The sequence below is a fragment of the Rana temporaria genome, chromosome 9 (genome assembly GCF_905171775.1).
Source record: "Rana temporaria chromosome 9, aRanTem1.1, whole genome shotgun sequence".
Classification (NCBI taxonomy): Eukaryota; Metazoa; Chordata; class Amphibia; order Anura; family Ranidae; genus Rana; species Rana temporaria.
Window position 1 is genome coordinate 146,547,577 of NC_053497.1, and position 15,590 is coordinate 146,563,166.

A 15,590-nucleotide genomic window follows, 5' to 3' on the forward strand; every position below is an offset into this window, starting at 1 on the left:
GGGCCAGCAGCTATCTATGGCCTCTAAGCACTATTGGGAACACATGCAGAAACCCTTTTTAAAGTCCAAGGTTTACAAAGCATTACCTTGTGAAAAGATAATAACAATGCATGATCACAAAAATGCTATTTTGTCAGTGGAATAATGTGAAGTACACTGTGTACAAGACACATCCTGGTTGGGCATAGCTCCATAAACCATGTTAACACACTAAACAATCCAATAAACTTTGCCAACTGCAGGAGCAGGTTCCATGATCACAGAAGGTCATGCCTGGAGATTTTATCATTATAACCCAACAGATATCAAAAGTTCAGGTGACTAAATACACCACTGTGCACCCGGAAGTGCAAAATCTGTTTTGGATAGATTGATCAAAGAGTAGGACGGGGAAACTAGAACTCTGGAAGCATAGCTGGAGTGCAAAGAGTAGGACGGGGAAACTAGAACTCTGGAAGCATAGCTGGAGTACAAAGAGTAGGACGGGGAAACTAGAACTCTGGAAGCATAGCTAGAGTACAAAGAGTAGGACGGGGAAACTAGAACTCTGGAAGCATAGCTGGAGTACAAAGAGTAGGACGGGGAAACTAGAATTCTGGAAGCATAGCTAGAGTACAAAGAGTAGGACGGGGAAACTAGAACTCTGGAAGCATAGCTGGAGTACAAAGAGTAGGACGGGGAAACTAGAACTCTGGAAGCATAGCTGGAGTACAAAGAGTAGGACGGGGAAACTAGAATTCTGGAAGCATAGCTAGAGTACAAAGAGTAGGACGGGGAAACTAGAATTCTGGAAGCATAGCTGGAGTACAAAGAGTAGGACGGGGAAACTAGAACTCTGGAAGCATAGCTGGAGTACAAAGAGTAGGACGGGGAAACTAGAATTCTGGAAGCATAGCTAGAGTACAAAGAGTAGGACGGGGAAACTAGAATTCTGGAAGCATAGCTAGAGTACAAAGAGTAGGACGGGGAAACTAGAACTCTGGAAGCATAGCTGGAGTACAAAGAGTAGGACGGGGAAACTAGAATTCTGGAAGCATAGCTAGAGTACAAAGAGTAGGACGGGGAAACTAGAATTCTGGAAGCATAGCTAGAGTACAAAGAGTAGGACGGGGAAACTAGAATTCTGGAAGCATAGCTGGAGTACAAAGAGTAGGACGGGGAAACTAGAACTCTGGAAGCATAGCTGGAGTACAAAGAGTAGGACGGGGAGACTAGAATTCTGGAAGCATAGCTGGAGTACAAAGAGTAGGACGGGGAAACTAGAATTCTGGAAGCATAGCTGGAGTACAAAGAGTAGGACAGGGAAACTAGAATTCTGGAAGCATAGCTGGAGTACAAAGTAGGACGGGGAAACTAGAATTCTGGAAGCATAGCTGGAGTACAAAGAGTAGGATGGGGAAACTAGAACTCTGGAAGCATAGCTGGAGTACAAAGAGTAGGACGGGGAAACTAGAACTCTGGAAGCATAGCTGGAGTACAAAGAGTAGGACGGGGATGCATAGCTGGAGTCAATCTTTTACCTGTTATAATGAACCGGCCAAGTGGATGGCCCTGTCAGCCCTCTTCTGTCCCACAACCTTGAACAAAAAAATAAAAACGGGGCAGTAAATTGTCGGCTCAACGACGATTGCAGTCAATCCAATAGCCGCAGTTGGAAATGCCTTCATCCCCACTGTAGAGCGTGGTTGGGGAAATATGTTCAGTTATTTTCATTTAGCCCGCAAGCTGAATGAAAATAATCTGTTTATGTACCCAGCATACTAACCTAGTCATCTCAAAGATAACATTATCACAGTAGGCAAAAGGTTTCTTATATTCAAACAACTCTCCAAGAACAGAACCTGGCTCACACCACACCCGGCAGACCATGTTACCGTTGTCATGATATCTAGCACAGCTTTACTCAACAGAGGAACCCTTGAAATAATTTTCCGGTCTCTGGCAACTCCTGCTAAAAATGATTATCTACCACTCATAATACATTAACCCTTTCATGCCCACAGCTGATGTCTGCAGCTGCGGGCATCATCCCGGTATAACCCCCGAAAGATGAGGCCACATATGTGCGTATGCTCAGCGGCAAAGGGTTAAATGTGATGGTCCGTGGAAAGAATGCTCCTTACACTTGTGGTATTTTGGAAGAATTAAGCTCAGTACACACTAGCAATTTTTTTTCATCCAACCTAGCGGGCCGAACGAAGGAAAAAAAAAAAAAACATAAGCGCTCGAGAGGGGCCGCTGTACTAAAAATCTGATGTTAGTACAGTGATCTACCCAGCTGAGCTATTGTGCCCCCCCGCCAGAACACACTGGTCAGCGCCCTCAGCCATTGTCTGAGAGCGCTGATCGGATGCCAATCCACAGACATTTTTAGGTCATGCCCCTTTGACATAAGCTGGACGATCGGCCAGCTTCTTTTTGACCAGGTGCCGTACACACAGGCTGAATGTCAGCCTGTTTCTAATGAATCGGCCGATAAGGCTCAATGTTCAAGGCTTTGTGTCCTTACAGATACATAAAAATATCAAAAATCTGAGAGGCAGAAATTGCTCCATGCTCAAGGACCTCCTAGCAACCCCTTGAGGAGCCCTAGGCTAAACCTAATTTTTCCGCCGCTTGACTTAACCCCTGCCAATGTATACCCCACTTTAATGACTGCTCAAAGGTACCAACCAAAAGCAGGCACCTGGGGCACCTATCGCTGCAGGATGGGCAAAATTTAGCTAGATGTTTGTATAAGCCTGTCAGAAAGCTTGGGAGATACTAACTTGGGGGTCTCTAGCATGTCCCCTCAGTCTTCATCTTCAATTTCGCCCACCCCATCCATCCATTTCTGTTTGATGGAATATGCCAATTTGGTTGTAGAGGGCATGGTAAGCATGTTGTAAAAAAGGTATATGAGCTGGCGCGGGTTGTCCCGAAGGGTCACCTCAAGTATGTTAAGGGAGGGCAGAGTGGGATACGCAGCTGTAAACTGAGTATGGAGGGCATGGCAAACCTGAAATAAGCGAAATAGCATATGATTTGGGGGATTAAATTTCATTTTCAACTGGTCAAAAAAGTTTTAAATGTCTCCATTATGGAGCACATGTGACAGTAGGTACACTCCCCGAGTAGGAACACTCCATCGAGCCCCTCAGCCCCCTCAATATGTCAAAAAAGGGATGTGGGAACCGGGAGTCCACAGTGCCAGACACCAAGGCCAAATATCTAACTGCCTGACTTAGCAATGTGATCAAAATGGGAAAGTTTTGCAGCCAAGTAGTAGATCTCAATATCTGGGACCGCAAGCCCCCCCCAGTGTCGTCGGGCATTGTAAAGCCTTCCATGAGAGTTTGTGCCTGCCTGGCCCCCAAAGGATTGGAGAAGCGTATCCATAATTTTAAAATACTTAAAAAGGGATGTATACTGGGAAATGCCAAAGAACATATAGGATTTTAGGCAGGAGTATCATTTTGATCAATCCTACACGGCTCGCTACTCCCACCGGTAATCTCGCCCACATTTGGATCTTAGACTTAATAAATGGGATCAGGGGTTCCACATTTAAAGGGATAAAGTCCGCTAGTGACCTAGAAACCTGTATTCCTAAGTGTTTAAGAGTACTCACTCCAACTAAGGGTAGACAAGTCTGCTCTCTTGTCAGGGGGAATAAGTCAATAGGAAGGATTTGGGACTTGTCCCAGTTTATTGTAAGTCCCGAGAACCTACCAAAGTTCTCGATGATTTGGAGAGCTGTCTGAAGTGAAGGGTCCGAGTCGGTTAGGTACAAGAGCATATCATTGGCGTAGAGCCCCAAACGCTCCTCCAACAAGCCAGAAACCAGCCCCTGGATGCCCGGATGCGCAGCACGCCCATGCAAGTACATCTACAATTAGTGCAACATTAAACTGCAGCTTAGCAATGTAAGTATTCGTGGAAAAAATATGCATAAAAAAAAAAAAAAAAACACCAAAAATATAAGTAACAGTGATAACAATACCCTTACCCACCCGGCTCTGCACACACCCCAACTCCTGCAAGCATGAATCCCAAACAGAGAACTGAATTCACAGAAGGATTGTGGTCGACACAAGCCTGGCTCCCACAAGCAGCAGGACACCATCCGGGGTAGCAGACTTGAGAATCATAGTCATTCAGGGGAAGGGTGTGCTTCCTCCAATGATCCTCCAGGGGGATATTACTGCCTGCAATGAGAACTCAGTATCACACCGGTCGTGTGCAGCAATAAAAATGGAGAGATTGACCGCAGCATAGCCCCAAATCCGCGGGCGGCATTAAAACAGGAGATGGTCCCATATTAAAACAAGGGCAGTGATCTAGCCAGGCCCGTGCATCGGCAATGTTATTAAATAAGGGTGCACTAATAGGAGAATAGATGTAACTCAAACCAAAAAAACTGAACAGTGAAAACATAAGAGCAGTCCCTTTAGAGTATATCATAGGCCCGGGCCATAGTCAAAGCAGGGTAATGGATGGGAAGGGCATATTCCAAGTGGTACTCACAACTCAGGCGGGGTGAAGCCAGTCAAGCCAGTCGCAGGCAGCCTTGGGTTTGTCAAAGAAATGGACCCGGTCTTCTCCAACAACCCGAAGGCGAGCAAGGAACAGCATGACGTATTTCAAATGGTGAACTCGCAGGCGCCGCTTGAAAACCGCGAATTCGCTGCATTGAGGTTATACCTCCACGGAAAAATCAGGGAAGGCCGTAATCTGATGATTGTGCAGTGGTATGTTGTCCTTTTCTCTGGACAAACAGAGGATGGCATCCTGATCCTTAGAATTCAGGAATTTGGCAATAAAGACTCGAGGGGGTGCCCCCTGGGGTGGCTTATTGGCGGGCATCCGGTGAGCGTGTTCCACCACAAATGACTGAGAGAAGGCCTCACGACCATAGGCCGTAATCAACAGCTCTTCCAGGAAGGTTAGCACCCTCCGCGCCCTCAGGGAGACCGATAAATCGCAGATTGTTCCTCCTTATGCGATTTTTGAAGTCATCTTGCTTCTGTTGGAGTTGGGCAATGAGGCGACTGGCCTGGTCAGACGACTTCTGTAATTGAGGGATGGCATCCTCTGCATGACTCAGGCGCTGTTCATACTCCCCAACTCGGTCCCTCAGTTGCTGCAAGTCCTGCCTGATCGGCGAGATATCGATCTTTACCTCCTCTATTCTCGTAGTGAGGGATGTTTGGCAAGCCGCTATTGCCTCCAAGACCTCCCGCTTATCGGCCGCACGCGCTGCAGTCGGTGAGCCGCCATCTTGGGCCTGAGCCGGTCCATCCTGATAGCGAAATTGCACGAGTTTGGCAGCAGCGTCGGTCATTCTACAAGGTGACAACATATCCCCACTCTGCACCGGGACCTCGGTAACAAGAAAGCAGGTCGGTAGCTGCGTTTTCTGGGGTCAGGATCACATAAGAAAGTTACCGCTGGCGGAGCTCAGCTTGGGCACCTCTCACCGCATGCAGCTCCAGGCCACACACCCCCCACTGCTCAAAAACTTTAAATCAAAAGGACCATAGGGTGTATAGCGAGGGGTGCAGGGTTCTATGGGTTGGGAGCAGGGTGTATAGTGGGTGGTACAGGGTTCTATGAGTTCAGAGCAGGGTGTATAGTGTAGGGTGCAGGGTTCTATGGGTGGGGTGCAGGGTCACTGGGCAGAGCTGGCTGTAGCACGGTCAGACACAACAGAGACGTGCAGGGGGATGTTTGCTTCCATTCATTCGAGAGTCGAAACACAGTCCTCCGCTGTGCCTCTGACACTATGTATGGACAGAGAGTGCCTGCCTGCTGGGAGATAGTTGCTGCAGGGAGAGGAAAGTAGGAACACCAGTGGTCAGGCACCCTAGGCAGCAGCAGTGGGCCCTGCCTAGGGTTCCATGAAAACTTGATCTAGGATGTGTGTCCAGACCAGTGTTTCTCAACTCCAGTCCAAAAGGGAAAGGGAAAGGGAAAAGAAAGTCTGCAGATCCTTCCCAACTTTGTTTATGGAAGCTCGATAGTGCTCACAAAAGAACAATTGCTTACATCAGCCTCCCTCAAACTTTTTACCCCTGTGAATCCCCTAAAATAATTTTCAGGTCTCAGGGATCCCTAACTAAAACCAATTCACAAGGGGTTAATGGGAAAAAAAATGCCTTTTGCATTGGTGATCAGTAGGAAGAACACAGCCCTTACAGAGACATCGGAATGCCACACTTACAGACTACTGAAAAGAAAATTGGTTTCACGCTACTTGTTTTGCTTAACATCATTGACCCTGGAACTATTTACAGCATCTCACAAAAGGGAGTACACTCCTCACATTTTTCTAAATATGTTATTCTATCTTTTCATGTGACAACACTGAATAAATGACACTTTGTTACAATGTAAAGTAGCGAGTGTACATCTCGTCTAAAACAGTGTCAATTTTCTGTCCCCTCAAAATAACTCAACACACAGCCTTCAAATGTCTAAACCACTGGCAACACCCCAAAGTGAAAATTTCCAAATTGGGCCTAATTAGCCATTTTTCCTCCCTGGTGTCATGTGACTTAGTGTTACAAGGTCTCAGGTGTAAATGGGGAGCAGGTGTGTTGAATTTGGTGTTATCGCTCTCACTCTCTCATTCTGGTCACTAGACATTCACCATGGCACCTCATGGCAAAGAACTCTGAGGATCTGAAAAAAAAAAGAATTGTTGCTCTACATAAAGATGGCCTAGGCTATAAGAAGATTGCCAAGACCCTGAAACTGAGCTGTGGAGGCCATTGGAGTACAGTGATCTCATTGTCATGTAGTGAGATGGTTTGAGCTTTGTGACATGGTGCATTATCATGCCGGAAGATTCTCTGCAAGAATTGTTACTCTACATAAAGATGGCCTAGGCTATAAAAAGATTGCCAAGACCCTGAACCTGAGCTGCAGTACGGTGGCCAAGACCATACAGCGGTTTAACAGGACAGGTTCCACTCGGAACAGGCCTCTCCATGGTCGACCAAAGAAGTTCAGTGCACGTGCTCGGCATCATGCTGAGGTTGTCTTTGGGAAATAGACATATGAGTGCTGCCAGCATTGCTGCAGAGGTGGAAGGGGTGGGGGGGGGGGGGGTCAGACGATCAGTGCTCAGACCATACGCTGCATCAAATTGGTCTGCATTGTTGTCATCCCAGAAGGAAGCCTCTTCTAAAGATGATGCACACGAAAGTCCACAAACAGTTTTCTGAAGACAAGCAGACTAACAACATGGCTGTACATGAGTACTAGGAGAACAATTCAATGCCATGTGGTTCAGAGTATGGTTCTTGTAGCGTTCCATATGCGGTTCCTGTCAGCCCAGACACCCCAGTGGGAGCATACTGTGTCACGTAGGCTGGTAGAATCTACTTAAACACTGTTTTACAATCACTTTAAGCTGGCCCATACACTGGTAGATTATTTTTGCTGTTAAACCCACAGGCTAAATGAAAGAAATATAACAAATTCCTCAACTCACGCTAAATAGCATGGAAGGACGAGTCCCCTGTTGTATCCTAACGTCTGATTGGATGCCAATGCTCTTTGGCATCTTCATTTTTTCAGTCAAAAGATGTGGGCCCGGGTGGTGCCGGCGCCACCACCCTCTGATTGAGTTTCATTATAAATGCCTCACAAATTGAAAGTGCGTTGAGGTGCAATTGACGATTATCACAGCGGCAATGTGTACTATAAACACAGGTCAAGAAGCATGCGATAACGGGTTACGGTGTGTACAGCTCCTTACTGAAGGCCTACCAACGTGTTTACTGTCTGCTCTATTGACCAGATTGATCTCTACTGGTCCCGATTCTAAATGTATTTTTTCATATGTACTTAGGGATCACCTAATAAATAATAACTGGGATCCCGAGAATGCCATCTTTTTAACGCTAGAGACTAATGAAAATCTTGCGGTTGGATTTAACCACTTAAGACCTGGACCAAAATGCAGGTAAAGGACCTTGCCCCTTTTTGCGATTCGGCACTGCGTCACTTTAACAGACAATTGCGCGGTCGTGCGATGTGGCTCTCAAACAAAATTGGCGTCCTTTTTTCCCCACAAATAGAGCTTTCTTTTGGTGGTATTTGATCACCTCTGCGGTTTTTATTTTTTGCGCTATAAACAAAAATAGAGCGACAATTTTGAAAAAAAATGCAATATTTTTTACTTTTTGCTATAATAAATATCCCCCAAAAATATATAAAAAAACATGTTTTTACTCAGTTTAGGCCAATACATATTCTTCTACATATTTTTTGGGGGAAGAAAAATCACAATAAGCGTTTATCGTTTGGTTTGCGCAAAATATATAATGTTTACAAAATAGGGGATAGTTTTATTGCATTTTTTTTAGTTTTATTTTTTTTACTACTAATGGCGGCGATCAGCGTTTTTTTTCGTGACTGCGACAATATGGCGGACACTTTCGAGAATTTTGACACATTTTTGGGACCATTGTCATTTTCACAGCAAAAAATGCATTTAAAATGCATTGTTTATTGTGAAAATGACAGTTGCAGTTTGGGAGTTAACCACAAGGGGGCGCTGATGGGGTTATGTGTTCCCTGAAGTGTGTTTACAACTGTAGGGGGGTGTGGCTGTAGGTGTGACGTCATCAATTGTGTCCCCCTATAAAAGAGATCACACGATCGATGACGCCGCCACAGTGAAGAACGGGGAAGCTGTGTTTACACACGGCTCTCCCCATTCTTCAGCTCCGGGGACCGATCGCGGGTCTCCAGCGGCGATCGGGTCCGCTGGTCCCGGAGCTTCGGACCGGGTCGCGGGAGCGTGCCCACGGCTGGGTACTAGTACAGGACATACATGTGCCCAGCCGTGCCATTCTGCCGATGTATATGTGCAGGAGGCGGTCCTTAAGTGGTTAAGGAACGATCTAGTGGGGTGGGCTCTCCATAATGAGTAGCTCGTTTTTACATTCCAACCATGCAATTCAGTTTAATAAAATAAAAAAAAACACATCCGTACTCTCCTCAGTGCTGCAGCTGTCCCCTTGCCAGGTAGAAGACTGAGAACCGAGTGATCACATGACCACTGATCACTCAGTCAGCAGTGACTGTTAGTCATCACACTCTGCTTTGCCCCTCCAGGACTGGACTGTGGAGGCGATAGCAGTGGCTTGCCCAGGCTCTTAGCCACGCACCAAGAGCCAAAACCAGTAGTCAATCAGGCAGCTGGGTGGATCCCAACAATATTGTCTGTATCCTTCCGGGGCCTGGAGCTGCTCTGTAATGTCAGCGGGTTTTAGCCAACTGATTTTGGGTTGCAGCAGATCAAAAGTTTGCGTGCTCCTTTGACCCACAAGAGAAGCATGACCAAAAAAGCTTTACTTCTCTTTTAGCTCAGTATTCAGCGACAGTGTCAAATGTGCCACACTCTTCTTCAAGCTACAACTATGTCACTCTCAAGACAGTTGCTCAATGCTGCACACTGAGCAAGTCGGAAACTTGTTGGTATATACAGAAAATCTGCTTTTGTATATGAAGAGCGCAATAAATAAATTACCATGGAGGGCTACAGGCATAGGACTGTGAATACAGGGCAGTATGGAGGGAACAGACCCCGATATAATGGGGTGTGTAGATGTCAGTATGGACAATATAAATGGTATATAATATGATCAGTATGGAGGGAACAGACCCCGATATAATGGGGTGTGTAGATGTCAGTATGGACAATATAAATGGTATATAATATGATCAGTATGGAGGGAACAGACCCCGATATAATGGGGTGTGTAGATGTCAGTATGGACAATATAAATGGTATATAATATGATCAGTATGGAGGGAACAGACTCTGATAAATGGGGTGTGTATGATCAGTATGGACAATATAAATGGTATATAATATGATCAGTATGGAGGGAACAGACCCTGATAAATGGGGTGTGTATGATCAGTATGCACAATATAAATGGTATATAATATGACCAGTATGGAGGGAACAGACCCTGATAAATGGGGTGTGTATGATCAGTATGGACAATATAAATGGTATATAATATGATCAGTATGGAGGGAACAGACCCTGATAAATGGGGTGTGTATGATCAGTATGCACAATATAAATGGTATATAATATGATCAGTATGGAGGGAACAGACCCCAATATAATGGGGTGTGTAGATGTCAGTATGGACAATATAAATGGTATATAATATGATCAGTATGGAGGGAACAGACTCTGATAAATGGGGTGTGTATGATCAGTATGCACAATATAAATGGTATATAATATGATCAGTATGGAGGGAACAGACCCCAATATAATGGGGTGTGTAGATGTCAGTATGGACAATATAAATGGTATATAATATGATCAGTATGGAGGGAACAGACTCTGATAAATGGGGTGTGTATGATCAGTATGCACAATATAAATGGAATATAATATGATCAGTATGGAGGGAACAGACCCCAATATAATGGGGTGTGTAGATGTCAGTATGGACAATATAAATGGTATATAATATGATCAGTATGGAGGGAACAGACTCTGATAAATGGGGTGTGTATGATCAGTATGCACAATATAAATGGAATATAATATGATCAGTATGGAGGGAACAGACCCTGATAAATGGGGTGTGTATGATCAGTATGCACAATATAAATGGTATATAATATGATCAGTATAAGGGAACAGACCCCAATATAATGGGGTGTGTAGATGTCAGTATGGTCAGTATGGACAATATAAATGGTATATAATATTATCAGTATGGAGGATTGATGTATATGAAGGACCAGAATGATGAATGGGTGGTGTGTATTGTATATGATCAGTATGGAGGCTCTATATACATAGGACTCTGTATACAGGACAGTATGGAAGGAACAGACCCCGATGAATGGTGACTGTAGATGTCAGTACAGAATATACATGCTAGTATATTGCTAGTATTGGGTTGGTCCCCCTTTTGCCTTCAGAACTGCCTTCATTCTTCATGGCATACATTCAACAAGGTGTAGAACATTCCTCAGAGATTTTGGTCCATATGGACATGATAGCATCACGCAGTTGCTGCAGATTTGTTGGCTGTGTGTCTATGATGCCAATCTCCCGTTCCACCACATCCCAAAGGTGCTCTATTGGATTGGATCTATCTAGTGACTGTGGAGGCCATTGGAGTACAGTGATCTCATTGTCATGTTCAAGAAACCAGTAGTGAGATGATTTGAGCTCATTATCCTGCTGGAAGATCATCTGAAAGAATTGTTGCTCTACATAAAGATAGCCTAGACTATGAGAAGATTGCCAAGACCCTGAAACTGAGCTGCAGCATTGTGGCCAAGACCATACAGCGGTTTACCAGGACAGGTTCCACTCAGAACAGCCCTCGCCATGGTCCACCAAAGAAGTTGAGTGCACGTGCTCAGCGTCATATCCAGAGGTTGTCTTTGGGAAATAGACGTATGAGTTCTGCAGAGGTTGAAGGGGTTAAAGGGGGTAGGGGTCAGCCTGTCAGTGCTCAGTAGGGATGAGCTCTGGCGTGTTCGCACAGTCCATGTGCAGAGCCCGCCAGGAAGTCGGCACTACAATGCGCTTATTACAGGCAGTGAAACATTTCCCGATCTCTGCAGCCGTGAATCGGGACAATGTCTCACTGATTGTGATTAGCGCAGCGTAGTGCCGACTTCCTTGCGGGCTCTGCACGTGGACTGTGCGAACACGCTAGAGCTCATCCCTAGTGCTCAGACCACACGCCGCACACTGCATCAAATTGGTCTGCACTCTGCATGGCTGTTGTCCCAGAAGGAAGCCTCTACTAAAGATGATGCACGAGAAAGCCTGCAAACAGTTTGCTGAGGACAAGCAGACTAAGGACATGGATTACTGGAACCACGTCCTGTGGTCTGATGAGACCAAGATGAACTTATTTGGTTCAGATGGTGTCAGGCGTGTGTGGTGGCAACCAGGTGAGGAGTACAAAGACAAGTGTGTCTTGCCTACAGTCAAGCATGGTGGTGGGAGTGTCATGGTCTGGGGCTGCATGAGTGCTGCCGGCACTGGGGAGCTACAGTTCATTGAGGGAACCATGAATGCCAACATGTACTGTGACATACTGAAGCAGAGCATGATCTCCTCCCTTCAGAGACTGGGCCGCAGGGCAGTATTCCAACATGATAACGACCCCAAACACACCTCCAAGATGACCACTGCCTTGCTAAAGAAGCCGAGGGTAAAGGTGATGTACTGGCCAAGCATGTCTCCAGAACTAAACCCTATTTAGCATCTGTGGGCATCCTTAAACGGAAGGTGGAGGAGCACAAGGTCTCCAACATCCACCAGCTCTGTGATGTCATCATGGAGGAGTGGAAGAGGACTCCAGTGGCAACCTGTGAAGCTCTGGTGAACTCCATGCCCAAGAGGGTTAAGGCAGTGCTGGAAAACACAAAATATTGACACTTTGGACCCAATTTGGACATTTTCACTTAGGGGTGTACTCACGTTTGTTGCCAGCGGTTTAGACATTAATGGCTGTGTGTTGCATTATTTTAATTAAAATATTTACAAAAAAATGTGACTGAGGGGTGTACTCACTTGTGAGATACTGTATAGATCTGTCAGTGTATACATAATGGATGATGTGATGAGTATGGAGGATGTAGTGTATAAGGGTGGTGTGAGTGCTATGCAGAGAGGGGTTATCCTCGATTACTGTACATCTGTGGGAGGACACCGTATACAGAAGGGAGTGGGGGGGGGGAACACACAGTATACAGAAGGGAGTGGGGGGGGGGAACACACAGTATACAGAAGGGAGTGGGGGGGACACATTTCACAGTATGGAGAACACACAGTATGCAGGAGAGAGGGGGGGGACACACAGTATACAGGAGGAGGGGGGGGGACACACAGTATACAGGAGGAGGGGGGGGACACACAGTATACAGGAGGAGGGGGGGGGACACACAGTATACAGGAGGAGGGGGGGGGACACACAGTATACAGGAGGAGGGGGGGGGGGACACACAGTATACAGGAGGAGGGGGGGGGGACACACAGTATACAGGAGGAGGGGGGGGGACACACAGTATACAGGAGGAGGGGGGGGACACACAGTATACAGGAGGAGGGGGGGGACACACAGTATACAGGAGGAGGGGGGGGACACACAGTATACAGGAGGAGGGGGGGGGGAGACACACAGTATACAGGAGGAGGGGGGGGGGAGACACACAGTATACAGGAGGAGGGGGGGGGGAGACACACAGTATACAGGAGGAGGGGGGGGGGACACACACAGTATACAGGAGGAGGGGGGGGGACACACACAGTATACAGGAGGAGGGGGGGGGACACACAGTATACAGGAGGAGGGGGGGACACACAGTATACAGGAGGAGGGGGGGGGACACAGTATACAAGAGGGGGGGGGACACAGTATACAAGAGGGGGGGGGGACACAGTATACAAGAGGGAGGGGGGGGGACACACAGTATACAGGAGGAGGGGGGGGACACAGTATACAATAGGGAGGGGGGGGACACACAGTATACAGGAGGAGGGGGGGGACACACAGTATACAGGAGGAGGGGGGACACACAGTATACAATAGGGAGGGGGGGGACACACAGTATACAGGAGGAGGGGGGGGGACACACAGTATACAGGAGGAGGGGGGGGACACACAGTATACAGGAGGAGGGGGGGACACACAGTATACAGGAGGAGGGGGGGACACACAGTATACAGGAGGAGGGGGGGGGGACACACAGTATACAGGAGGAGGGGGGGGGGGGACACACAGTATACAGGAGGAGGGGGGGGACACACAGTATACAGGAGGAGGGGGGGGACACACAGTATACAGGAGGAGGGGGGGGGACACACAGTATACAGGAGGAGGGGGGGGGACACACAGTATACAGGAGGAGGGGGGGGACACACAGTATACAGGAGGAGGGGGGGGGGGAGACACACAGTATACAGGAGGAGGGGGGGGGGAGACACACAGTATACAGGAGGAGGGGGGGGAGACACACAGTATACAGGAGGAGGGGGGGGGGGACACACAGTATACAGGAGGAGGGGGGGGGGACACACAGTATACAAGAGGGGGGGGGACACAGTATACAAGAGGGAGGGGGGGGGACACAGTATACAAGAGGGAGGGGGGGGGACACACAGTATACAGGAGGAGGGGGGGGACACAGTATACAATAGGGAGGGGGGGGGACACACAGTATACAGGAGGAGGGGGGGGGGGACACACAGTATACAGGAGGAGGGGGGGGGACACACAGTATACAGGAGGAGGGGGGGGGAGACACACAGTATACAGGAGGAGGGGGGGGGGACACACAGTATACAGGAGGAGGGGGGGGACACACAGTATACAGGAGGAGGGGGGGGGGAGACACACAGTATACAGGAGGAGGGGGGGGGACACACAGTATACAGGAGGAGGGGGGGGGGACACACAGTATACAGGAGGAGGGGGGGGGGGACACACAGTATACAGGAGGAGGGGGGGACACACAGTATACAGGAGGGAGGGGGGGACACACAGTATACAGGAGGAGGGGGGGGGACACACAGTATACAGGAGGAGGGGGGGGGGAGACACACAGTATACAGGAGGAGGGGGGGGGGGACACACAGTATACAGGAGGAGGGGGGGGGGGGACACAGTATACAGGAGGAGGGGGGGGGACACACAGTATACAAGAGGGGGGGGGGGGACACAGTATACAAGAGGGGGGGGGGACACAGTATACAAGAGGGAGGGGGGGGGACACAGTATACAAGAGGGAGGGGGGGGGACACACAGTATACAGGAGGAGGGGGGGGGACACAGTATGCAATAGGGAGGGGGGGGGACACACAGTATGGAGAACACACAGTATAAATGAGGGAGGACACACAGAATACAGACCGCACACAAACATTTTCAAGCTGCTGTGTCCGGTCACAATGGCACTGGAACACACACTAACCTGCTATACACACCACACACGGCCCCCTTGGCTCTGCCTCCGCTGTCCTCTTTCCCCGGCTCTGCTTACTCCGGTGTGTAGACTTTCCGGGAGCGCCCTGACCTGTCATGCGGCTGTTAAGCTCCGCCCCCTCCCGACTGTAAGCGCCGCACAGAGGAATCCCGGGGAATGTAGTCAGTACTCCTTCCCCCTTAGCTGTACCACCAGTATTGGCCGCTGGGCGCCGCTACTGAGCCAAATGCGGTGGTGGTGTTGTTCTCCACATGGTAGCGTAGAATGACAGTCACGTGACTGGGCTGAGCTGTGCAGGGTCACCGTATCATGTGACCGGGAAATTGTAAATAAGGGAGGAGAGCTGTCTGAGGGATTATTACCATGGAGTGTAATGTGCTCTGCCCAGCTCTGTATTCAGTATCCGGAGTGTGTATCTTCCCATGATCCTCTACTGTGTGTGCTACACAACCATTGTCAGCTCTGCATCCTCCACCATCCCCAGTTATATGTTTTCCTCAAACATCAGTCCCGCCATTTCCAACCTCTGCCAAAAACTCGCCCCACCATCACTAACCTCTGTCATAGAGTCTTCTCTGTCACCACTAACCTCTGTCATAGAGTCTACTCTACCA

The 15,590-nt window shown here is 48.0% G+C and overlaps 1 protein-coding gene across 1 annotated transcript in view; it reads right to left on the bottom strand.

Moving 5' to 3' along the window:
* SLC27A4 (solute carrier family 27 member 4) overlaps positions 1-15,143 on the bottom strand; it is a 72,888-nt gene extending 57,745 nt beyond the window's left edge. Inside the window, exon 1 of the mRNA XM_040324771.1 lies at positions 14,965-15,143. The gene's annotated coding sequence lies outside the window, so the exon portion shown is untranslated. The remainder of the gene's footprint in view (positions 1-14,964) is intronic.
* Between the last annotated feature and the right edge of the window lie 447 nt (positions 15,144-15,590).